This window comes from Pipistrellus kuhlii, unplaced genomic scaffold (genome assembly GCF_014108245.1).
Source record: "Pipistrellus kuhlii isolate mPipKuh1 unplaced genomic scaffold, mPipKuh1.p scaffold_m20_p_14, whole genome shotgun sequence".
NCBI lineage: Eukaryota > Metazoa > Chordata > Mammalia > Chiroptera > Vespertilionidae > Pipistrellus > Pipistrellus kuhlii.
Genome location: NW_023425449.1, coordinates 1,478,797 through 1,505,013, shown reverse-complemented (window position 1 = coordinate 1,505,013; position 26,217 = coordinate 1,478,797). Strand labels below are relative to the sequence as shown.

At 47.5% G+C, this 26,217-nt stretch overlaps 1 pseudogene; it reads right to left on the bottom strand.

Annotated features, from left to right (window-relative positions):
• Positions 1-5,574: 5,574 nt before the first annotated feature.
• On the bottom strand, positions 5,575-6,286 carry LOC118718645 (annotated as a pseudogene).
• Positions 6,287-26,217: the final 19,931 nt, after the last annotated feature.

Here is a 26,217-nt window from a genome sequence, read left to right as displayed (position 1 = left end):
CATTTCGTTAATTCCTGGCGCCTAGCATCCTTTTCTGTTGAATTCAGCCCAGTGTTTGTGTGTGTGTTGTGTTGTTGCCATGCCTATTTGTAGCTGTGATATTTTTAGCATTTACATGTGTCCATAGTCATTCTCATGGAATCAGTGTGCCATATTTCCTGCTCCTCAAGACCACGGTTAGGTCCCTCACTTCCACAGGAGCGCCTGTGCCCCTTTAAGATCCTCACTAGGATGCCCCTGACATGCCCACATGCCCACATGTCCCATCCAACCGACGTCTGATTACATATCATTCCCCAGTGACTGCATAGAAGCTTTTGGTTCCTTTCCTGCAATAATGTACTGGTGATCTGCTTAAAACACACACACCTTGTTCTGAGAGGAGAGTATGGTGTTTGCTGTGAGAACTGAGGGTGGCTATGATGCCAGCTGTCAGAACCTGTCTCCACCGGGAGAAGACGCGTCTGATAACCTGGTTACAAGGCACGTCTGATCTCGCTTAATCATTGTCCTGGCTGCCTCCACCAGGCTGCCCTCATGGGTTTCAGGTGGATGAGCAAAGGGCCCTCCTAAGAGCTCGCTCAGTCTCGTTTATCAGAAGGGACCCCCAGGTGACATTGCCTCTTGGGTCCTGAGCTCTCCCCCTGCCCCTGGTCCTAGCAGTCTTGATTCCCATGGGATTTTACAGTTTTCTCTCTTTCTCCCTCCTTTCCTTTTCCCCTCTCTCCCTCCTCTCCTCCCTCCCTCCCCTCTCCTTGGCTTCCATGCTGCCTATGCTGTGATGTTTGGCCAGCCAGTGAGGGGGTGGATTGAGGCTGTTAGCCAGCTCCTTCCAGGTAGCGATGTCTCCACCGCTTGTCCAGAGACTGTATCAGCCTCCCCTGATCCTGAGAACAGTGGAAAACCACCTCAGAGCGAGGTGCCTGGAGAGGCAACACACTTCCGAACAAGTGTGCTCACCTGTGGGCTCAGGGAAGAACTCTTTAGAGCACATGTGTCAAACACAAGGCCCGCGGGCCAAATCCGTCCCGCCAGGCCTTGCAATGTGGCCCGCACCGCGCTGTCATCACTGCACTCCGCTGCGTTTTCATCACAATGACAGTTTATGACTGTTCAGTAAACCATTCGGCCCGCGATTTAGGTTGGATTTTAGATTTTGGCCCCTTCTCTGATTGAGTTCGACACCCCTACTTTAGAGCAGTGTTTCCCAAGCTTCTCTCATGAGAATCACCTGGTGGAGTTGTTAAACTACAGATTCCTGAATCCCAACTAAGAAGTGCTACACTAGAATTTTGGGAACATAGAGGTAAAATTGTATACTTAACTCTGTCTTAGAGCACTAGGGAAGTTTGGGAAACACTGCTCTAGAGAATTTACCGTCACGGATGCTGCACTGAAGGAAACTATAGATTTGGGTCTCTCTCTCTCTCTCTCTCTCTCTCTCTCTCTCTCTGCAAAATTGTGCATAAACACATCTTCATTTATAGAACTGCCTCCAGTTGTTATGGCAACTGGGATTCGGGGTCAGGCAGAGGATGGCTTGTTCCCATTGTCCCCTGAGCCTGAGGAATAGTGCTCACAGAGAAGAGCTCTGAGCGTCATTGAAAAAAGGGGGATGTTTACCTTCTGGGCTGCGGATTCCACACCCACATGCTCTCCTCCTGACAAACGCTACTGCGCCTGAACACCAGCCCCTCCCTAGCCCCGCTCGCTTACAGGAAGGCCCGGCATGGAGTGTGGGGTGACTTGGGATCCTGCCTGCTGTCTCCAGGGAATATTCTTTAGGGACGGCTGCCTTAGGGAACCTCAGAGGGACTGCTTCCAAGCTTGTGATGATCTGGGCCATATTTCAGGCCTGCGGACTGAAAGGTCCCGGGTTCGATTCTGGTCAAGGGCATGTACCTTGGTTACTGGCACATCCCCAGTGGAGGGTGTACAAGAGGCAGCTGATCCATGATTCTCTCTCATCAATGTTTCTAACTATCTCTCTCCCTTCCTCTCTATAAAAAGTCAATAAAATATATATTTAAAAACACACACAAACAGCTATGCCTCCCCAATGCTATATTTAATCCCCCTTATTACTTTTTTTAATTTGAACTACTTACATAAAAATCACCCTCAGTATTCTGTGTGGGGAGTGAGCGTGACGGACAGTGACGTCCTAAATGGAAAAAGGAAAGAGCCCTTTATCAGCCATTCTGGGCAATGGGCTGTGCCTGCTTAGGTTCCCAAAAGACATAATTAGAGGGAAGTGTTGGCTGAATGCATTACCTATTTAAGAAAAAGGATGGCCCTAGATGGTGCGGCTCAGTGGATAGAGCGTCAGCCTATGGACGAAAGGTTCCTGGATTTGATTCTGATCAAGGGCACATACCTCGGTTGCAGGCTCCTCCCTGGTCCGGGCCGATGGTCAGGTCCCATGCAGGAAGCAACCAATCGATGTGTTTCTCTCACATGGATATTTCTCTGTCTTTCCCTCTCTCTTCCACTTTCTCTAAACATTGATGGGAAAATACCATCGAGAGAGGATTTAAAAACTAAGGAAAAGGATGAATATCTGCACTTCTTAAGATCAAAGCAATGCTGAAACCGGTTTGGCTCAGTGGATAGAGTGTTGGTCTGGGGACTGAAAGGTCCCAGGTTCAATTCCAGTCAAGGGCATGTACCTTGGTTGTGGGCACATCCCCAGTAGGGGGTGTGTAAGAAGCAGCCGGTCAATGTTTCTCTCTCATTGACGTTTCTAGCTCTCTATCCCTCTCCCTTCCTCTCTGTGAAAAATTAATAAAATATATTAAATAAATAAATAAATAAATAAAGTAAAATAAAAGATCAAAGCAATGGCCCTTGAAAAGGGCAAATGATGAACTTTGTGTTTAGAACAGGAAAGGTACCTTTGAAACTTTTCTTTAGGGTCGGAAGGACATTTTTGTCAGTAGGGTAGACATTCTGATGTGGGCAGGAGAACTTTACCAGGCGATGATTCTGATAATTTTTAGAGCCCTTTTTCAATCGCAGTGCATGGAGAATATTTGTAGGTGTCCAGGACAGTGGTTGGCAAACTCATCAGTCAACAGAGCCAGGTATCAACAGCACAACGATTGAAATTTCTTTGGAGAGCCAAATTTTTTAAACTTAAACTTCTAATGCCACTTCTTCAACATAGACTCGCCTGGGCCATGGTAATTTTGTGGAAGAGCCACCCTCAAGGGGCCGAAGAGCCGCAGGTGGCTCCAGAGCCGCAGACTGCCGTCCACGGGTCTATGCGTTTTTAACTTCCCAAACTCCTTTGTGGAATGTGTTTTCCTTGGTTTCATAGTTTCTGCCATGAGGTAGTTGAGATTTGGCTTTCCAGAGGGACACACGGACGCCTCCATTCCCCCCGTTTTTCCTTTGGAAGGGTGAGTGCGCTTTCCTGAATTCTCCACGCAAGCCGGGAGCGCCCACAGACACTCCTGTCACCTTCTAACTCCGGCCCCCACGTTCCTCCTCAGACAAGGACCTCAGGACGTGCGTTTGAGGGGATCTTTCCTTTTCATTAGTGACGGCAGGAATGCGACACTTATGCCACCTCACGTGTTTCTTCCTTTTTATCTTACCCTGTGTAGCTTACTTAGAATTTCCTCAGGGGGATTCTCATCCCTTTTATGTATGCAGAGCCCAAATGTCTCTTTTCCCTCTGACGTTTATTCCATTTCTGAAACAAAGCAATATGCCGCATTGTTCATGTTTTCTTATACTATTGGAAGAATAGAAATGTGTTCTGTTTTTCTCAGCCTTGGGGGTCATTTGAGACTAACCCTAAACCAAATAAGAATCTTTATCAATTTCTGTGTATTTATTGATACTCCCAAGTTAACAAGATTTCCCCCCGGTAAGATCCAGATTTCTAGATGCATACAAGGATTTTGCTAATTGAGTTTCATCATGGAGAGTTTTGTGTAGAAGCATTAACGCATTTTTTTTCTTCATTCTAGGCTACTGTTTTCCGTTGTAAACGTATTATTTCAACCACACAAAGGGTCTATTCCAGTCGTTTTGAAATTGTTAATTAAAATCAGATCACATTTTAGCTGTAAGTGCTGAGGGAAATAAGATCCTAGGTTAAGGAGAAAAAAGAAAGAATAGCTGATAAGCTGGTTGAATATTTATATTCATGTGAAGCAAGTACCTCTCTCTCAGGCCCTGTGATGATTTTATTCACTCCCAGACTCAGTGTTCTTTGGGCAAACATTTACTGAGTATGCGCGGGAGGAAAACACTCTGATGGACATTATGGGAGCCAAGGATGTGCGGTGTGGAGGTTGCAATGCTAAATATTTCTACCTCCACGTATGCTCTGGGTGATGGCTCACAGAGCAATCGGTGCCTAAATGTGAATTCAACCTAATAGAATCTAGACAAGTAGCTGAGATAGAGGTCCTATATAATAAAAGGCTAATATGCAAATTGCCCCCTTCACCGGGAGTTTGACTGGGATTTCAACCTGCCCATCAATCGCCCATGGCCCCTCCCCCTGGCCAGCCCCACCCCCAATCTTCCCCTCACACACACCCCAATTGAGGCTGGCCAGCTGGACCCCACTGGTGCACAAACTTGTGCACTAGTATAGATATAATTTTGTATACATAATTCATATTATTCTAATATAAACATATATACATATGTAATTTTAATGTTAATCTAATCTCATAAAGACCTTTAACTTTAAGAACTAGAAATGTAACCCTAGCCGATCTTGCTCAGTGGATAACATGCCAACATGCAGAAGTTCCCCAGGTTCAATTCCAATCAAGGGCATGTACCTCAGTTGCAGGTTCCTCTCAGGACCCTGGTCAGGGCTTCTGGGGGAGGAAATATCTCTCTTTGTCTTTCCCTCTCTCTCCCATTCTCTTTAAAAGTCAATGGAGAAACATCCTCGGGTGAAGATTTAAAAAGAAAAAAAAAACCACACTAGAAATTTGTAGTTTAAAAATCATATTTAAAAAATTGGGATAAGATACATTATCTCATTTAATTCTCTCAGTGACCAGAGGAGTGAGCCTTCCTCCTTCCTGTAAAACTCAGGACACCGGCCATTCAAAGAATGCCAGAGAGTCATTGCGGTCACACAGTGTGGATCTGCCACCTGTGCTCGGCTGTGCCCAGTGCCAGCTCCGCTGGGGCTGCGGTTAGCAAGCCAGGGAGAGGGGCACCGGGCAATGCACCAGCGGGGCAGCAGGCATGCCTGGCTCTACAGCAGGTGCTGCCCCCAGGACTAGTGAATCGGAAGCATTCAGCTGAGCCGGAAGCAGGAGGCTCCCTGAGGCATTCATTTCTTTCCGGTTGCTGGGTTCCTGCTTTGTCGTCCTTCCACCCTGACTTATAATTCCTCTTCTTTCTCCGAGACAGACTTCCCACGTGGCCAAATCTAGTTTATTGTGTCCTTTGTCACAACAGCCATTTCCTGCTCTTTGTTTGTGATTCTCCTCTCTTTCCTCCTGTCACTGAGCAACTTCTTGACACACTTGCATCAGTCCCAAACATCATCTAGCTCGCATTTAGGGGGGTTCTTTTTTTTTTTTTTTTTTTTTGCAAACCAAAACAAGGCTTTTATTGTACATCTTTATAGTTTCACAAACAAGTGTGAGAAATCATTCGGCATCTTGGTATTTCTATAGTTGGACACCTTAGATCTTATTCATCAGCCTGCTGAACTGTTCCCTTTTCAGAAACATAGATACCATCCAAAAATTTTCTGATATCCTTGTTCTTAACTGTTGTGGCTTGCTGAATCAAAGCAGCTGAATTTGATACAAGTTCAATATCATTTCCTTCAAGAATCAACTCATCTTTCTGGGCTTGAGATACTGAACAAGCAACGCCTGACCTCATCCGAACTCTGCGGATGTATTTTTCGCCAAGAAATTTCTAATTTCAACAAGAGAACCATTCTCCTGAATAACGACGTTGATGGGGAAGTGAGCGTACACAGACCTCATCTTGTAACGGAAGCCCAGTGTAACACCCTTGATCATGTCCTGTACATGACTGCAGATGGTGCGAACTGTGGCCAGTTCCTTTCTATTGTATTTCCCCACCATTTGTCAACCCGGAGCCTCTTCTTTTTCTTTCCGAGGAGACTGAGCTCCACATTGATGTGGTTGAAGTCCCTCCACAGGGTGCCTCTGGGGCCCTTCACTATCACAGTGCGCCCCTTCAGGGTGATGTCCACATTTTCCGGGATGTCCACAGTCTGATTGCTGAGAATGGTCTTCATCCTCGCAGTAGATGCGGCAAAGAGCTAGGGGGGTTCTTTTAATTTCTAAAAACATTTTTATTGATTCAGAGAGGAAAGGAGAGGGAGAAAAACTTCAAACATTTGAAAGAATCATGGATCGGCTGCCTCCTGCACGCCCCCTACTGGGGATGGAGCCCACAGCCCGGCCTGTGCCCTGACCCGGAAACCAACAGTGACCTCCTGGTTCCCAGGTCAGGGCTCCGCCAGGGAGCCAGGCCGGCCAGTGCACTTAGGGCGATTCTGTTCCCGCTGTGACCCCTATAAATACCAGTCCAACAGCAAGTTCTCTGCAGGAGAAAACAAAGCTTTTTGGTTTGTTTGTTTGTTTGAATGTATTTTTATTGATTTTTTACAGAGAGGAAGGTAGAGGTATAAAGAGTTAGAAACATCCATCAGCTGCCTCCTTTACACCTCCTACTGGGGATGTGCCCACACCAAGGTACATGACCTTGACCGGAATTGAACCTGGGACCCCTGAGTCCACAGGCCGACGCTCTATCCACTGAGCCAAACTGATTAGGGCAACAAAGCTGGTTTTGTTGGTAGAAATGAACATGACCTATTCCTCCAGCCTAACTCCTGCCAGTGACACTGTTCCTGTGGTGGGCCCTGTGAGGCCCGCTGCTCTGGAATCAGGCCAGGGCTCAGAGGAGCGAGGGGCTGTCCTTTGTAACCTAACGGCTGATGAAGCCTCTGAGAGAAACCCCATTCCACTCAGACAGCGACTGAGGTGAAAGGCTGGGCTGAGCCCTCTGCTCCCCAGGTCCAGATCCGGCTCCCTCCTGCTCCGTGGCTTCCCGCCCAGCCCCTCTCCCTCCAGGTGAACTTCCAGCCTGACCGCCGAGCCACCCCCAGTCCCCTCATCACCCGCCCGATGCTTCCAGCAATAACCATCCCTCTCAGACCCTCCAGCCAGCCCACCCCCTCAGAGAACACCCCTCTCTCAGCCATACATTAAGCTCAGTAGCTAAATAATGATGATGGTAATAACTATATAAAGGGCCTAACTACATAGTAAATTTTGAGTCTGGTTAGAATGCAGAGAAAAATTCAATTTTCCAATTTGCGCTGCCAAGAAGAGGAACTGCCGCCTGGCGGGACTCAGGGCAGGGCTGCCTGTGTCAGGGAGCCCGGCCCTGCCTGCCGGAACTAAGAATGATATGAAGGGGGCCTACGCCGGCCTCAGGGCACTCTGCCCGCCATCTTGGTCTCTGTGCCTTTGACCTTGGCAGGCTAACTGAATCATCGCACCACAGTGATTACATAGAAATATTAAACATGGTTTTGCTTAATTTTGAATGATCTTAAGCTTGCAATCCTACACTCCCTCACTTTAAAAGTCCCTTTATTAACACTCCATTTGGCATATGAAAAAGAACATACTCTCCATTCGATACATGAAAAAGGACATGCTCTCCAGTCCATGTGTTGTAAAGTACATGCTGTCCATCCCATGTATGATACAGCACATCCTTCCTGGTATGACATAGTAGGGTCCATCTGTCTCCTACTAAACCTCTTCCACAGTCCGTGTTCCCATCACACGGATGCTTCCCGAACACAGTAGGCTTTCCCATGGGCGTGACTAAGAGGCACCAAGAAAAGGAAGTGTTATCCACCTTCTCGCGTTGCCAGAGTAGCGCTAGTGGATGGCAGTGATGCATGGACAACACTTAGAAACACACCAGCTCAAAGGGTGAAATATAAATGTCTCCTATTCCTCCTGTTGCTTCCCTCCTTCTTAATGCTCCAAGTTTTAGTTCTTATTCTAAACAGAGAGACAACCAGAGGCAGATTTTTTTATTAGAATCTGTGAGGATCCCACCCACAAAGAGTTGGGTCCATCAGGTTCTGTCTTATGTTCTGGCATTAACTCATGTCATTACGTTTGACCCTCACATTCCCCCTGGAAGGTAAGCAACCTTACAGCCATCCCACAGATGGGAGAACTGAGCCTCGGAGAGGTGAAGTGTGTGGTCCCCAGTTATGCACAGCAGATGCAGTGCACTCAGAGTTCACACCCAAAGCACCTGATTCAGAGTTCACACCCAAAGCATCTGATGCCAGACCTTACCCAATAGCTTTCCTTACAACCACACTGCAGATGGGAGAATTTCTACCGCCATGACAGCCCATTCTGCTTCAGGAATTATGAGAATAAAGTGTTATATTTCATTTCTTGAAAAGAAAGTGAAGCCCTTCAGAGTCAAGGTTTTATGTCACAAATAATATACATACTTTTTAAAGTCATATAGAAGCTCCGAAAAGATGAAGTATGAGTCAGCTCTAGTAACTTCTTTTCCCAAATCTTATACCAAATAGATGCTGACCTTCATCGATGGGGACACTAAAATGCCCGATGTTGGTGTCCATGTCAAGCATGGTGCTGATATATATAAGGAAGACGTTGTTCCTGAGATGGTGATTGCATAAACCCCACATATATCACTTCCATGCCCAGCCTAGATTTTTCTGTAGATATTGGAGAATACACATTAATCAATTTATCTTTAAATTGTGAATCATGTGAGAAATACATTGGAGACTAATAGGAGTTCAAAACTCATATCTGGTTTAGGACGATCAGGTCTGGATCAGAGAATAAGGTCTCAGTCTGGAGCCACAATCTGCTTCCTGCTCACTCCCCAGCTCTGCATCCTTGGTCCCCAGCCCGGGGCGTGGTCCCTGCAGTGGATTCACCATTGGATCATTCTTCCAAAGATATTTCTCCGGTGTCTACCATGTGCCTGCAGCTGTTTAGATGCTTTTCCCAGTGAAGGACAAAAGAGACAAAATCCTGTGCTTTTTCATTCTTGAGGGCGTTGACCTAGCCATCCAATGAGTCTGCAGTGTGGTTTCATAGAAGGTAGAGGCGAGCTCTGAGCCTGCCATGCTTACTGTATCAGAAGGTACAGAGACAACAAAGAGTGAGCACTAGCCCTAACTGGTTTGGTTCAGTGAATAGAGCATCAGCTGTGGACTGAAGGGTCCCAGGTTCAATTCTGGTCAAGGGCATGTACCTTGGTTGCGGGCACATCTCCAGTAGGGGGTGTGCAGGAGGCAGCTGTTCGATGTTTGTCTCTCATCGATGTTTCTAACTCTCTCTCCCTTCCTCTCTGTAAAAAAATCAATAAAATACATTTAAAAAAGAAAAAAAAGAGCGAGCATCAGCGTGGCCTGCATAAAGGCCTGCTGCTCCCATTCCCGAGGCTGGACCACTTATTCTCACCAGAAGAGAAACAGGACTCAGTGAGCATCTGTCTTCCACTCACGCCATGAAGGAAATTTCAGGAGTGACTTATATAGTCCCCCAAAGAGGAAAAGTCTTAGGAAAAAAATGTTACAGCTGCCTTTGAAATGAGTGTGAAAGGAATAGATTGATTCATGCATTACAATTGCCCAACTATCTGTTCTTTAAACCCTGAAATGATCAAGTAAACTCTAGGCCGACCAGAGCGTGCCTCTGAAGGAGGAGACCTGTAGGCCATTCAGGAAACTTCATCTTTTGTTCCCCCGGAAGGTTCTGAAATGCCAGAACAAAGCATTGACAAATTGACTTCATAGCCAAGGCCAAGGCCAAGCATTTACTCCCCGCTCTCTCTTCTACCCATTGAGAAATGTAAAGCAGTTTTCCATAGTCCCCATCTAATGTATCATCACTGCCAATGCCACAGGCCTCATCAAGACAATTGAATGAGATTGAAATCCTATATCAACAAATTAGAAAACTTACATGAAGGGGAATGTTTTTGAAACCATATTATAAAAGTAGAACATTTATGACTCAAGAATTAATATAAAACCTCCGTAGTATAGCAGCCAGTGAAGTAATTTAAGGGCAATGTTCTCCTCCATCTAGATGAGGTTATATAGCTTTTCCTTTATAATTACTCATTTAATTATGCAATTTTTGGTTTTGTCTTTTCCATGTGTGTGTTATAGTTTGATTGGAAAAAATCAGAGGAAAAAAATGAAAAGATGTTTACATTTCCTATGTAGTCAAGGAAATGAAATTTTATGTCTCAGTGAAATACATCCATACTCTGACATTGAAAAATGTATTTCCTTAAACTCACACAAACTCTTTACAATGGGCACTCTCGGCGGTTACCCAGACACTGGATTGGCCTTTTGTGCAGCCTGTTCTGGGATAGCGGAGGGGGAGGAACTGTGAAGTGGAGAGTCTAGGACGTTTGCCTCTCACTACTTCTTTGTGTTCAAACTTACCATCGTTGTACCTTGCTTTTCCAAGACATATTGCTATTCCCCTCATTGTTAAGGTTTATTAATACATGTTGAGGTTTGGCTAGACATAAAGTCAGAGGCATGTGCAGGATTATCTATAGAGAGATATGTGAGTGTGAAGCTGACTATCTGCTCTCATTCATTCACCCAATATTAACCAGCCTGTGCTTCTGGCCCATCAGTCTGATGAGTGCCTGAGGGTGTGGAGCGAACTAGTTATGATTCCTCATTTAGAAGAGCTTGGAGTCTGGCAAAGAAAGCAAAGAGAGGCTGAATTTTGAAACCATGTGTGAAGGTGGCCAGAATCTGAGTGTGGGTCCACGCCCAGCAGAGCGATCTGTGTCCGTGGTGGGCTGGACATGGATATCTAGTTGACCACATAGAGGCGTGAAGCACAGGTCTCCTCTGGTAATGTGAGTCGGTCATCAGGCCTGGAGTGAGGGATAAGTAGGAGGTAATTGTAAACTATTATATTGTAGATTTAGATTAGATGTTGTCAATGATTTGAACTTATTTTCTTATGTAACTATCAAAAACCTAAGGCTGTTCTCACGTCGCCATTGACCTGTCTGCTCGTTATCTGTGCTGTCACATTGGCACACACACTGAGGCGTGGGCCACGTTGAATTCCCCCTGAGCTTCTTCCCCTCGTTCCTTCAGCCCCGGAGAGCACAGGCTCCCGCCCGCAGACCATGATCAATACATGCCTGCTAAACGGTTGAATTACATTATTTTTAAAAAGCAGGTGAGTAGGAGAGTCTGCAGTTCTCTTTACAAACTAACTATATAACAAGTTGCTCTGTCATTCCACCCTTCAATGGGATTTTTTCCCCATGAATTAGTGAGGCACATACATAAATCTTCCTGGCCTCTGTTTTATAGCATATTCATTGCAGAAGAAATCTATATATGGTTCCCGCAGGAGTTCGTATTGATTGCAACTTCATCCATCAAATATGATGATAACAAATAGAGTTACGATGGAGCAGCAGCAGCCACAGTCATGCATTCATCGCCGTTCACTCACCCCACAGCTACGGGGAGTCTGTCTTGAGCAGCCAATTTAAATGACCAAAGCAGTGATCTGCAAACTCATTCGTCAACAGAGCCAAATATCAACTGTACAACGATTAAAATTTCTTTTGTGAGCCAGATACTTATACTATATAGGTAGGTACATTGTTATTAACTTAATTAGGGTACTCCTATGTTGGCTTTTGCTAAAAACTCAAGGGGCCAAAGAGCCGCGTGTGGCTCCCGAGCCACAGTTTGCCGACCACGGGTCTAGACAGTTATGAAGGTCCAACCCACGTTCAAGGGGGAGAGAACTTAGGGGAAAATGACTGAGGAAAATAATCAGAAACGAATAAACGTTACAACTGCTTTACTTATAAACCTAATGTAAAATGAACACACCCAGGAATAAAGGATGGCCACCTGGGTTACATGGCAGTCATGTACTGGAAACATTCCAAAGAGATTTCCAAAGAATGGCTAAGGCCACAGGAAAACTTACATCAATAAAAAACGGAGAACACAAAACAATGTACCAGGTGTTAATAGTTGGAGCTACGTCAAACTACCATATTTTTCGGACCATAAGACGCTCCAGACCATAAGACGCACCAGTTTTTAGAGAAGGGAAATGAAGAAAAAAAGATTCTGAAACAAATAGTGTCCTAAAATATTTTATGTGCATTAAAACCCAACATCACAGTCATAAACACATGTAATCAACCCTGTAAAGTAAACAGCAGCATTTAGAATCATTTTAGAGCCGGGCAAGCACACAGAGACCACACAGAGCCGAGCAAGTAAAAAAACTTTTTTTTTTAAGTATATGTGTAGGCTATATTTGGACCATAAGACGCAGGGACTTTTCCCCCCCACTTCTGGGGGGAAAAAAGTGCGTCTTCTGGCCCGAAAAATACGGTACTAAAAATTAGAAGGACACACTCAAACATTTACACTCCTTCTCTCTGGGAAGCAGAACATGGAATTAAAAAAAAATCATTTTAGAATATACATGTTTTCATTTTAAATGAGATTCGCACCAGTAAATAAATTTCATTTATAAGGAAAGTCGTTATCTAAAACAATAAAGATGTTTTTAGTTTGAAATAGACAAGGTGGCTTCATTTATTTAACATGGATTTTCGAAGTTCAGAAGCAAAATGCAGAGAAATGACGTGGGTTACCATCCTAGGCCCTTGCTCTGGATTCTCATCAAATACAATCTGGGTTACTCCTTGGTGAGGAGCTTGGCACCCCAGGGTTAGGACACTGATGTTCTCCTTTGTTCCCCTGTTGCTTAACACAGAGACCACCCCATGGTTAGTAAATGCCTGGAGTCAGGGATGAGGTTAATTTTTCTTTCAAATTCTGAAACAACTAACACAGTCCATCGTGCGGAGAAACACTCCGGAAGGGGGTGCTGGGTGACTTTGCCTGTCGGCTTAGCATCTGATAAATGCAACCGGAAATGCCACCCAACCGGTGCTATTTACCCAGAAAATTAAAACCCGCAAAGGCAGGAGGCTGTGGAGTCCGCTCGTGGCTTCAGTGGGGGTTGCAGAGTAAGCCACCAAGTTTTTCTCTCAGAGAATAACACTTGGGCTATTCCTCCCTGGAGGGAGTTTATCGTGGGAACCGGAGTTCAGAGTGAAGGCTCAGTGTATCCATCTCTCTCTCCGTATGTCTGTCCACTGTTTCCCGCAGAGGCCAAGGCTGCAGACTGACTATTCCTGCCCACCCCTCCCCATTCACATGTTCACCATGAGCTGCCCTGGTCTTTGGGGTGGAGCCTCTGCTGGTGAGGAGGTCAGGAGGGGGCTCCTCAGGAATAAGTGAGCGCTCTTATGAAAGAGACAGGGAGTTTCCTAGCCTCTCCCCGCCCCCACCCCAACTCCACACACACACACACACACACACACACACACACACACACGTGCCAGAAGACAGCCTCTGTGAGGAAGCGGCCCTCACAGACACCACAGCCTCAGGCCTCGCCAGCCTCCAGGGCTGTGGGAACACACTGTCATTAGCTCCCTGGTGTGGGAACACACTGTCATTAGTCCGTGGTGTTTGGCTGAAGCAGCCCCAATCGCAGTAAGACAGGTGCCAGGGCGTTTCTCCATTTTTATTCAGAAGCAGGTGGTGGGGGAACCAGTTCCTCAAAGAAAGAACATTAATTCAATAAAGAAAAATGAAATAATTCTGTGTGGTTCTAAGGTTCTAAAGATGTGGCTTGGTCGTGATACACCTGGGCAGAAACCAAGTGGAGGTGTGCTGTCTTTCTGGGGGCCTCTGTGCCATCTGTTTGCTAAACCTGTGCAGCTGCTGGAGCCTCCCCACGCCACACCCCTCGCACAGCCAGCGGGCTGGTCCAGGCCAAACTCAGTCCGAGCTCAGTGCACACAGATAGTGTCCTCGCTCTCCTTCTCCCACTGCCTGGAAAGCTGCCTCTCCAGCCCTGCATCTCCTTCCGACTTCATGTCTGTTTACTGCTTTCCCTCCGGGAGTCAGCTTAGCCGTGTCTCCCTGACACTGCTACAGAGAAGCCGGGCTGCTCACCCCTGGCCTCCCTCCCCTGGGGACGGTCAGACGTTTTCATTAAAAAGCCACTCCTCTGGCGAGGACATCCCCCACGCACACAGGAGCTGCTGTCCGTCCCCTGCATGTCTGTGCCGATCCCGGGCTGCCTCTCAGTGCAAACGCCTAACCGTTACTTCAGAGTGAGTGAGCGTGAACCAATGAAGCTTACAGTCAGAGAACCGGAATGCAGCGAGCTAAGCACTTGTTCAAAGTCCCCCTTGGAAGATAAGAGAGGATGCTCTCTCATCTGCTGACTTACATTCTAGAGCCATGGTAGGCAAACTGCAGCTTGCAAGCCACTTGAGCGTGGCTCTTCCATAAAACACCACGGCCTGGGCGAGTCTGTTTTGAAGAAGTGGCGTTAGAAGAAGTTTAAGTTTAAAAAATGTGGCTCTCCAAAAATTTTCAATCGTTGTGCTGTTGATATTTGGCTCTGTGGACTGATGAGTTTGCCAACCACTGGTCTAGAGTGTTATCTCATACCCATGGCTTTCCAGTAGGAGGGAGGGAAGAGAACATGTGGTGGGAATAGAGAGAACATATATGAAGATTTCAGACGTGAGTGAAGTCTGGAAGCATGTAGGTCAGAGAATCTCCTCAGTCTTATAACTCCCAAGTTTCACTTCCTCCAGCTCTGGGTCCAGGCCTCCCACAAGCAATTATCCCATCATGTGCTGATTTCTTTCCCCAAGTGAATGTTTGCTAAACACTCCCCATCAAAGATGTCATGCACACTAAATATTTATGCGCAGGCTGTTACAGAGAAAACTGGAGTATATACTTTGCTTTTCGAATTAATTTATTTCTAATGCTTTAATGCAATGTAATTAGCCGAATTGCTCTTAGAATATAATCACTTGTGTATTTGAATAAGTTAATCCTGGCTTTGTGGAGATGTGATTGGTTTATAATCACCTAGGCGCCTGCAGGGTTCTCTTTGGCTACAAGATTATCATCCAGCCCAGTGACCACTGACCCAGGGACAAGTTAAACGACTGTAGGTGTGGGGCGCGGCTACGGTGTTTGGACAGGTTCAAGCCTGGGACTATGAGAGGGCACAGTCCTCTCTCTCATGGCCACATGCAAATCCCAGCGTGGAGGGCAGTGCCTCCCAGCACCGTGATAGCCAGCAGCTGTGGTTGTGAGCGTGAACCTGTGGTCCGAACACGTGACCCCACATGCCTGAGTGCCGTGGGCTTGATAGGGTTCAGGTGCGTGTAGTGGAGAGGGATCGAAACCCACGAGGATGTTGTGAACATATTGATCACACCCTTCCTTTGCCTCGTGGCATCGGCTGTAAAGAAACAGCTCATGGGCGGCGGCCTCTCAGGAAGCAGCGTCCCGCCGAGGCCCAGCTTCCATTCCCTTGTCTGTCTGTCCTAAGCCTCTCAGCCGCCCCCTCTCAGGGTCACCCCTGGCCGTGCCCGCGCGGCACAGTTAGGCAGGCGCCTTTAGGAACCTGCCTTGTTTCTCTGCTTGTGTCAATCAGAAGCGACAGCCAGAGGTCCTGAAGGAAATCCCTCAGCTCCCGAGGCCACGTGACCGTCACATCAGCTCCCAGACCAGGCGCCAGAGGCACAGTGTGACTTGGTCAAGGTGACTGCCATCATGCAGCCGCCGATCCCTCACATTGAAAATGACATCATTTTCACTCTGCACGTTTCCTGTTTTTTTAAAAAGATATATCTGTAATTGACTTCATAGGAAGGGAGAGGGGGAGAGAGATAGAAGCATCCGTGATGAGAGAGAAATCATGGATCGGCTGCCCCCTGCACGCCCCACATTGGGGATGGAGCCTGCAACCCGGGCCTGTGTCCTGACCAGGAAGCAAACCGTGACCTTCTGCTCAGCCACTGAGCCACACCGGCTAGCCTGAACTGTCCATGTTTGTGCTTTCGGCTTCCCGCCCTGGCAAGTCCATCCGAAGTCTCCCAAAGAGGGGAGAGCAGAGCTGCGCTGATGGTCCCGGAGGCAGGGAGGGTCGGAGCCGGGGGAAGTCTCCCGCCTGCTGCTCCAGCTGCTTTCCTGCCTCGGCCACCTCCCTCTTTGCCCTCCCAGCCAGGCAGTGAGGCCTCCCCCCAACAGCCTCCAGGGCCTTGTGCAGGCGGGCTGCGCAGTGTGCTTTTGGTCCAAGATTAAACCCACTCTAACTCCCTCTCCTTCCGTAAACTGGGGTAGGTGCCTGACCCACGGGGAGCACAACTCTGGAGATAGAGCAGGCACTCAGTGTTACTACTTACAGCACAACCTCCTCAGCTGTGCCCGTCCCTCTTTCCGTCTGGCCCAGCTGTTACTGGTGACAGACCCAGTCCAGCCCGGCCGTCCCTAGCCTGAACCCCAGCTTGATCCCACCCATTCACCCTGTCTCCCCCCACCCCCCCAGAGAACTCCCTGATGTGCTCCTCATCATTCCCTGTCCACTCAGTGAGATTCCCTAAGCCGTGAATTTCATTTCCATAGAAAATATAACGGATTCCATCCACAGACAAGACGTTGGTTTTCCGAAGAAATGTTTTTTTTTTAGAAAAAGGGACTATCGCACTAAATCTGCCACATAAAAGTGATTTCCCGGCTCTGTCTTAACGTGGGTGCATCTGAACAAGAAATATTACCTTCCTTTTGTATGTGGTGTCCCTAACTGTCCTGCGTGTGCGGCTCATGAATATCTTTGGTGGCAGAGCCGGGGAAGGGATGACAAATGGGGGCGGAGAAGGTGGAGGAAGGCACTGATGAACACCGATGCCCAGACATCACCGGAAATTGGAGGCGCAGCTTAGCTTCGGCCTTCCATCGCTAGAAGGTGCACTGTTGGCTTCAACCCTCCGTAACCAGTGGTCTCGCTCTCCCGAGGTGGGGCAGCCCTGCCAGGCGGTTGTGGGGAGGGGGAGTTGGTCTCCCCATCCACGCCCAGGAGTGCCATGTTATGACAGAAACATGTACGGTGGAAGCTAGGACTTGAACGTTGCCACCTAATTAAACCCTCCCACCATCCACATTCCACACCCAGGGTGGCTTCCTCCGGGGGCACCAAGCTCGGGAGCTCCCGGGAGCTACAGAGGGATGGGTAATTTCTGGGAAAAAAGCAACAAACCGTCTCAAAGCAACAGGCTTAATCTTTGCTTTAGAACAGGCTTTTCGTACGTTTCATGCATAAATCTCTTTATAGTCTGCAATGTTCATTTAGATATTATAAAACCTCTATAATCCTTCCGTGCCCAGCACCAGCGTATCCGCTGAGGAGTAAAAGAGGCCCATAGATATCTGCACCCCAATTTATACTGGCATCATCCTCAACACATGCAGCGACCGCCTCCGACTTCCCGAACTACAATTTAGACATTTCACGATGGAATACATGGACCTCGTTGTTTTTTTTGTTTTTTTCCAACAATGAACTTTTCAAGCCCTCTCAGCTCCCTCCCTATCATTACTCTTCCACAGGCCACTTGCCTTAGCCAATCAGATTCCTTCCTTTTCCTAAGATCTTTGCTGCTCCCTCCCCCAAGCTTTGGCTTTGGCTTTGGCTGTTCCCACCACCTGCAGTCACAGCCCTGGTCGCTCCACAGCACCATCCCCTGCATGAATCTGGGGTTAGCTCCTTCCTGCAGGAGGGAGTCCCTGTGCGTCCTCCTGCCACCCGATGCCGCAATGTAGTCCCATACTCATCTAAGCTACGTGCTCTTTAATGTTCTACGACACCTCCTAAAATCTATGTTCCTCAAGGCAGAAGTCACTCCTTATTCAACCTTCTTTCCCGTATATTCTTTAAAAAAAAAAAAAAAAAATATATATATATATATATATATATATATATATATATATATATATATATGGTTTTATTGATTTCAGAGAGGAAGGGAGAGGGAGAGGGAGAGAGAGAGAGACATCGATGGTGAGAGAGAATCATTGATCCGCTGCCTCCTGCATGCCCCCTACTGGGGATGAATCCTGAAACCTGGGCATGTGCCCTGATGAAGAATCAAATCACGACCTCCTGGTGCATGGGTCGACATTCAACCACTGAGCCACACCAGCTTGGCTTTCCCATAAATTCTTACGTAATGAACCCTAAGTAGAATTCAGTTCAATTTCTCGTCCAATTTACTTATTGAAAGAACTTGTTGATGGTGGGTTACTGGGCAGTTAGACCAAGTGAGAGAAACACCATGCTCTCCAAGGTGACCGACAGTCTAGTATCCATCCCCCTTCAGCTTATTAACAAAATTACCCTGACTCGCTTAACAGAAGCTATAAGTCTTAACGACATGACCTCCAACTTCCTTAGTGGGAGGGACTCCTTCTACTGGGAGTGAAATTGAAGGGACATAAAACATGCCCGCTGCCCACACTTCAACCTTGGAAGGAGTTTGGAATGAGAATCTCACTAGTAAGGCCAGCTGGACGAGGCCTGGCTTCTGCCCATAACTGCAGCCAGCGACAGTCACAGCTTTCTCCGTGATAGTTCCCAATAAGGCACAGCAGGTGTGCTGTGGGAACCCGTGGTGTGAGGAAGGCCACCGGCATGTGAGGGACAAAGGAAGGAGCCATCCATTGGTGACGAGAGACACCACATCACTCTTGAAATCCAGGTGCTCAACTAATAGCTGGTCCCCATAGCTTTCTGGGCCGTGGTGCTGTCAGTCAGTACAGGCCAGCCAGCAGTAACAAGTACGTCCAGCTCCAGGTGCTTAAGGAACATGGTTCTCACAAAACAGTTCAGGGAAGGGTTCCACCCCGGGGTCGGAGCCCACAGGTGCGCTCTGTCCTCACCAGGTGTTGTCTCAGGTCCCCGTGCCTGAGCACTACAGGTAGCCGCCTAGGAGCTGAGAATTCCCCCAGGAACTGCCTGGAACAGCACCAAGAGAGTTTAGTAGTTGGTGGTGGTATTCACTCATTCATTCATTCATTCATTTATCATGGAACAGGCCTGAAAATGGCACAATCTGTGACCATTCACATGTGACGGGAGAGCGCTGAGTCGCATGGCTACCCTGCAAAGGAGCCTGGATGATAAGAGGAGCTATGTGCCAAGGACAACCAGGTGAGGTGTTAGTAGGGAGCTAGCAGCTTCTGCCCGAGACTCATGCTCTCTGTTGAAGTTGCAGAGACATTGGGGACATGGACCCGGAAGTGCAGCACACACTGTCCTATCTCCCACATCCCTCCTTCCATGCAGTCATAACTCCTGCCCGCAACCCAGCTACCTGGCCCTTTTCAAGGCCAGTTCAAAAGATTACAACCAAGTGATGCCGGTTAGGCACATTAAGTACCTAACTCAAGGAAAGCCCATCACCACTAATGACTTTCTACAAATTAAGAGGTGATAAGATTAGGGTGTTGGCCAAAACTGGTTTGGCTCAGTGGATAGAGCATCGGCCTGCGGACTGAAGGGTCCCGGGTTCAATTCCGGTCAAGGGCATGTACCTTGGTTGCAGGCACATCCCCAATAGGGGGTATGCAAGAAGCAGCTGATCGATGTCTCTCTCGCATCAATGTTTCTAACTCTCTATCCCTCTCTCTTCCTCTCGGTAAAAAATCAATAAAATATATTTTAAATAGAAAGATTAGGGTATTGGATCTCTCAAAATGGACTTGGCCATCATAGTTTATCAGGGGTTGTTGGAAAGTATGTTGTTTTGTTGTCCATTTGTATTGGGCGTTTTCAACCATGGGATGAAGCCGAATAATCACAGAGAGCAGGCCTGAGTCCCTGGATGCGGTTCTGAGTGTGTGTGTGCCTGGCAAGACGGGGCTGAGGGCAGGACCTGGCCAGGCCGGGAGCCGGGAGCCGGCCGTGGTGTGAGCTGCGCAGAATGTAAAGGGTCCTTCCTCCGCCATTTATTCCCCCTGGCTGCAGCGCCGGCTCATCACAGTTCACGCCTCTAGCTCAGTGTTTCTCGGGACTATCTCTTTGTAATTATGCTTGTGTTTGGGTCATTATTCTGGTTCATATTTATCGTTTCTGCCTCTTTTCAAGAGATCACACGCCATCGGTATGTGTGTTCCCAAGTGCTGTGTCTGATGCACAGTAGACACTTCATGTACATATGTGTTTGTTACTACATTTTTATTTTGAAAATGTGTGTATGTGATTTTGAGACCAGAATGCATGAAATCATTAATGATGGTTATAAGTAGTAAGATTCTGAGTATTTTTCAGGTAGCTACCCATATTTTTTCCTCAACTGTGTAATAAGAAGAAAGTTTAACTAAGTGAAACAAATTATTTCCAAAGAACCAGCTTTCAGAATCCATTTTCTGAACCTCTCCTTTCTGCCTTTTCGTTTTCTTTAAAAAGACAAATCCCTTGGCCTCCTTCTGTTACTTCTGCACAAAGTAATACTGCATGGAGGGCTGCAGACTGCATGCCAATGGATTCAAAGCTAATTAACTAGTTACTTGCACTGACTAATTGCTTAAAATCAGTTATCCAATTGAAAAAAATCAATGATTTCTCTGAAAGAGTCATAAGGGGCTATACTAGTAGCAGCAAACTTTTTTTTCTGCATAAATTTCTAGCTGTTTTTTTTTTTAAAAAAAGAGTTATATGCTTAAAAATCAAATAAATAAATAGGGAATTTAATTCATTTAACCCAAAAGGATATTGATGGTATTTATGCAAGCACACTTCAAGTGAGAAAAACGTTTTTCTCTCAGTGTAGTTATTCTCCTTAAAATTGTTTTAGAAAACAAAGTAGACTTCATTTTCCTTCTATTTCTCAGGGTGTCTGATTAGCGTGGCATTGCATCATGAGCACGAGGCACAGCAGGGACAGTAGCCCAGACTTTGGACTGCTCGGCCAGCCCCTCTTCCGTGTCTCTCATCTTATTATCTAGAGATAATAAGGAAGGCTGGACCACTTGCTCTAGGCTGTTCTGGAGACACGCCATGCCCCAATAAACAGCTATGTTTCCGTGAAGGTGGTTCTAAGTGGCTCTAAGCCTACTGTACTGCGGAGGAAGCTAGCTCCTCAGCAGCTCAACTATTTTTACCAAATCCACACACATAATGAATGGGAAAATCAGGATTCACACGTATGTTCTGCCCTTTCAGCAAAGTCGCTGGGGATTAATCAACTCACCCAGCATGGGAGTTCGAAGGGCTGAGCTGATCGCATCTAGGACCTATGGCTCTCAAAATTCGAGTCTCAACTCAGCAAATGCCCTTGAGCAAACACCTGCTCAGCCCCCACGGCCACGCCACCACTTTGTGAAGCAGAGCTGGTCACTCAGGCCCATTGAAGGTGGGCATGTCCTCAGAAGGACCCCAGAAGCCAGTGTGAAAGGCCGTGGTCTTCAGTCTCATCCAGGGAGATTAGTGCACGCTAGACAAACACCAGAAACTCTCTAAGATCAAAACGGAATGGCAACAGCACAGGCAGGGAGGACAGGGAAGAGCCCAGAAAAGGGCATGGCCTGGGTCAACAAAGAAAGGGAGGTTCTTGGTATCAAACAGGAGTAGTCTTCCTCCTTCTCATCACATAAGTGATTATCTGAGCTGTTGTCCATACGGACCAGGTGGATAAGGTAGCCAGCCATTCATTTGATTCGATCAAACTTTAGACAGGATGCTCTCCTTCCCCAAGGTTCCGGAACTTCCCACTGTAGAGCTTAAGCAACAATGGAGCATTGAACCCCGCTCCCCAAACAGCCGGAACGGGCTGGTCATGCCACCTGCCCATCAGATCCCACTGCACTGCTCTTGGCTAGCCTTGCTGAGTCCTCCCAGCTGCTCCAGCTTCCTGGTGCTCAGAGGCTCATGCTTGGAGTGCTCTCACTGCTGCAGTAGATCCCCCTCTTCTGACTGCAGTAGTTTTTCCAAACACATTCTCTCCTTAACTAAGTTCAGATTCATTCTGATTTGGACATTGGCCACCAGGGGCTACTGTTGCCTGTCTGTGGCAGACCCAGTGCCCTGGCCCATGGGCTATTTATACCAGCACCCCACAGGCTGCTGTTACTCGCACAAATCTGTGAGATGCTCTGAGTTAAAGAGACAGTGTCCTTCCAGGAAATGGCATCATCCTCCCATACACAGACCCCACCTTTCCCCACAAAACCAGTAGGGAATAGGCAGATGCTAAATGTGCGCCGGAGAGACCAAAACATTTCTCCCCCAGAGTGAAAATTTGAGAATACTGTGTCATATCCTTGGGGTATACGTAGTCACTGAACTACCTAAAGGAATATTCCATTTTCGAGCTAGCCACAATGGCTCAGTGGATAGAGTGTTGGCCTGTGGACAGAAGGGTTACGAGTTCAATTCTGGCCAAGGGCACGTACTTCAGCTGCAGGCTCCTCCCCAGCCAGGGCCCTGGTTGGGGTGCATGCAGGAGGCAACCAATCGATGTGTTCCTCTTACATCAATATTTCCCTCTTTTCTCTCTGACTTTCCCTCTCTCTTCCACTCTCCCTCAAAATCAATGGGAAAATATCCTCGGGTGAGGATTAAAATATATATATTGTTTAGACTTAGGGATTTCTCCGTGGCAGGGGTTTAAAGGGAAAGCTATAATTTGTGAATATTGGAACTATTTTGTGAACATTGGAATGATCTCTAAAAAGTAAGCTTAATGTTTAAAGCACAAATTTACACGAAACACCCTGCAAAGGGCCACTGAAAGATTCATGAAGTTGGATTGCAATTATTTCTGAGATAAAATCTCAGTATTGTGATTAGGTGAGAAAAACACGGATTTGGTCAGGTCACTGGCAAAACCGAGAATAATCCTTAGTCTGGGCAGGAGGAGCTCTGTGACCTTGACTGGTGTACCATCATCATCTGAAAATTCCTTGGAGGGCTCGGGTACAAGGAAATGACTCAGTGGTTGAGTTTCCATCCTTCTTGATTGTAACATGCGATCTTGATTCTCCTATGCCCAAAGCTTCCCAACAAAGCGTGTGTCTCTGTGCACTTCTTCACTCCAACATGTGTGCGTGCCCTGAGGATCGAGTGATATTTTGGCCATCACTGTGTCCCTGCTAACAGAATAACTGACTGGGGTTCATTATACATTTATCCACTCGGTGGCTGATTAGAGAGGACTTGCTTGAAATGAGCAATAGAAAGTTTGGGCTTATCATTTGGGAATTTTTCTCTGGGTTAGAGACTGCCCGGCTGCTTAATAATCTCATTATGTGTAGAGAGAAACATCCCAGAGCTTTTAGCTATTTAAGTTTTCCCAGGGCAACCGAAGATACGCCAGCCTCTTGCAAAATGAATTTCTGCTTCACTATAAAAGAGGATCGATTCTGGGCGGACTGCCGATGGTTGATTAGAAAAATTAGCATCCGTCTCTTCTCTCAGATGTTTCCTTAATAGAGACAATAATGGTGGTACCTAACAATTTAGGAGTATATTAGGGAAAACACTGTGAGCAGAGAAACTTGTCTATTGTTCATTCTGCTATAGATCAAATCCCCGTGAAGTCTGTGTACCCATTAGAGCAAGTGGTAATTCTCATCATCTCAGGGAAGAAGAATGGGCACCACACAGACAGGTCTACCAATGAACAGGTCGGTATTCCAAAGTGACTTGCTTCAAACATTGCTGAGAAAATTAGTCTTGAAACCCAAGCGTATAGAAAGAGAAAGACAGTTGTTTTGCTCTATTCTAACAATTACTTCTATGCATCAAGTATCAGCGGTAATACCGCATCAATTAAAACAGACTCCATGGCTTAAGAGAATGCCCACACACTGCCTTGCAGAGTTTTTCTGCGTTGGGGGTTGCGTGTGGCTTGCCTGGGGCTCACTGAGCTATGCTCAAAGTGTGGCCTGGATCACACCTGCCAGTGTGGCCGGGAGCCGCTCCTCGTGGACCAGCTAGAGTTGTTGCAAAGAAGCAGGGATGCTGCTCCAGATGTTTCCATGAGAACCAAACAGGCCAAATGGGCTGTGAGCCCAAACAGACAGGAAGCTGTGCCCGCCGTCAGCATGGAGGGACACGGTTTGAGCCAAGCACAGTCCCCTCCCACAGGTGAAGCTGGGGGGGGGGGTATTGGAGTAAAAAAGGATGCTCTAACGCGAGAGTCAGGAATGCACTTTTCTGCCCCAGCGGGCCTTGAGCTGAAGAACTCGTTCTGCCAGTGGAGCATGGTCCTGTGTGGGGAGGTTTTCATAAGCCTGTTCTCCTCCTTCCCCTTGGCCGTGGGAACTGCCTCGCGTTCGGGTTACGCTGCCCGGGAGCCGGGTCAGTAGAGCAGCGAGGATGCTGGCCTGGGAGCCAGGACCCACCCTTCTCCCATGGGCGCCATGCCGTGGCCGGAAGGGCATCTGTGTCATTTTATGACCTTGACACTTGGCACTGGTTCCCCAGGGCGGCACCTTGGAGCCATCGGGGACTCTACAACAGGGACCGAGGTCTCCATGGGAACAGTTAGCGTTCTATCCTGCACAGGGGGAGGTGTGTGTGTGTGAGGGGAGAGAGGGGGGTCACAGTTGGGGGGGACAATCCGACTGCTAGTTTTATAGACGAGGAAACAGACGCAGGCAGCAGATCCATGCGGAGAGAATGACCTCCGGAGCAGTGCGGGTGAGGCCGCCCCTGTGAGTTTCCAGGCATTATTTTTATGACCCAACAGCTCAGACTACTGAGTACTGCAATGGCTTTCATATTTGAAAAGCCCCGCCTCCATCTAACGGTTCCCACGCAGCCCCACGCCGTCCCACACTGAGCATCCCTTTTTATTACAGATTGGATCGTGTGCAGTGTTATCTGGTCCACTCCATTTAACAGCAATTACATTTTTCCTAGGTTCCCGTTAAATAACGTCCTAATGACCGGAGTTATAAATGTCCCGTCATTACGATCCGCAATTATAACACGGCCCCGGAGATGCGTGCCGGCGATAAGGACCAAGCGGCCGGCGCCTCAGGTCCCCGTGGCAGGCAGGTCCGGCGCCCGGTGTGGGGACTCGGCCCGGGCAGCGCCAGCTGCTGCCCCCACAGATGCCAAGCTGCTCGTGAGTAAGCGTGTTTAACCTGTTTCCACATGTCCCCAGCAGCTGTCTCCAAACCAAAACAGGATCCTGTTTCCACAGGCACCTGTGGAACGTGTGAGCGCAGGAACGCGGGTGAACTTTATTTCTCAGATGAGCACCTGTGGCGTTTATTACGCGGGCTCGGGCCAGTGCGGACACAGGGGCCCCTCTGGGCTCTGTGCTTCCCAGTTCGGTCATCGCTGCCCGTGAAAGATCCCCCGCTGCTGCCCCTCTGTCCTCGAGAACGTCTGTGACAGTGACATGATGTCGCAAAGTTGTCTAGCACTTCTCACCTTTAAAATCACTTTCAAATAAGCTCTCAGAATCCTTACTGCCGTTTTATTTATTTATTTTAATATGTTTTTATTGATTTCAGGGAAGAAGGGAGGGAGAGAGATAGAAGCATCCAAGATGAAAGAGAATCATTGATTAGCTGCCACCTGCCTGCCCCACACTGGGGATCGAACACAAAATCGGGCATATGCCCGGACCGGGAAGAGAACTGTGACCTCCTGGTTCGTAGGTAGGTGACCTTACTACTTACTATTTCAGACATTGAGTCTTGGAAGTATTAAGTGCAGAAGGGAGTTAGAACTGACATACACAGAGCTCTTTAGACGGTGAGAGCGGAATTATTGCCATCACGTGACTGAATGGAAACACCTGCCACATACTTTCAAGGGAGGGCTCCTCAGGGTCAGAGTTCAGCAGGAAGTGGGGCTGCCCAGAGAGTGCCCAGCTGGGCAGCTGTTAAGACTTGACCACATGCCCTAACCGGTTTGGTTCAGTGGATAGAGTGTCGGCCTGCGGACTGAAGAGTCCCAGGTTTGATTCCAGTCAAGGGCATGTACCTTGGTTGCAGGCACATTCCCAGTGGGGGTTGTGCAGGAGACAGCTGATTGATGTTTCTCTCTTATCGATGTTTCTAACTCTCTTTCCCTCTCCCTTCCTCTCTGTAAAAAAAAAAACAAACACCAAAAACCACAAACAATAATAATAATAACAATAATAATAATAATAATAAACTTGACCACATAATACAAAGACTTCACGGGCCCAGAGGCCCATGGAACCTGCAGGTGAAAACACTTAAGCTGATTTGCTCTTCCCAATTCC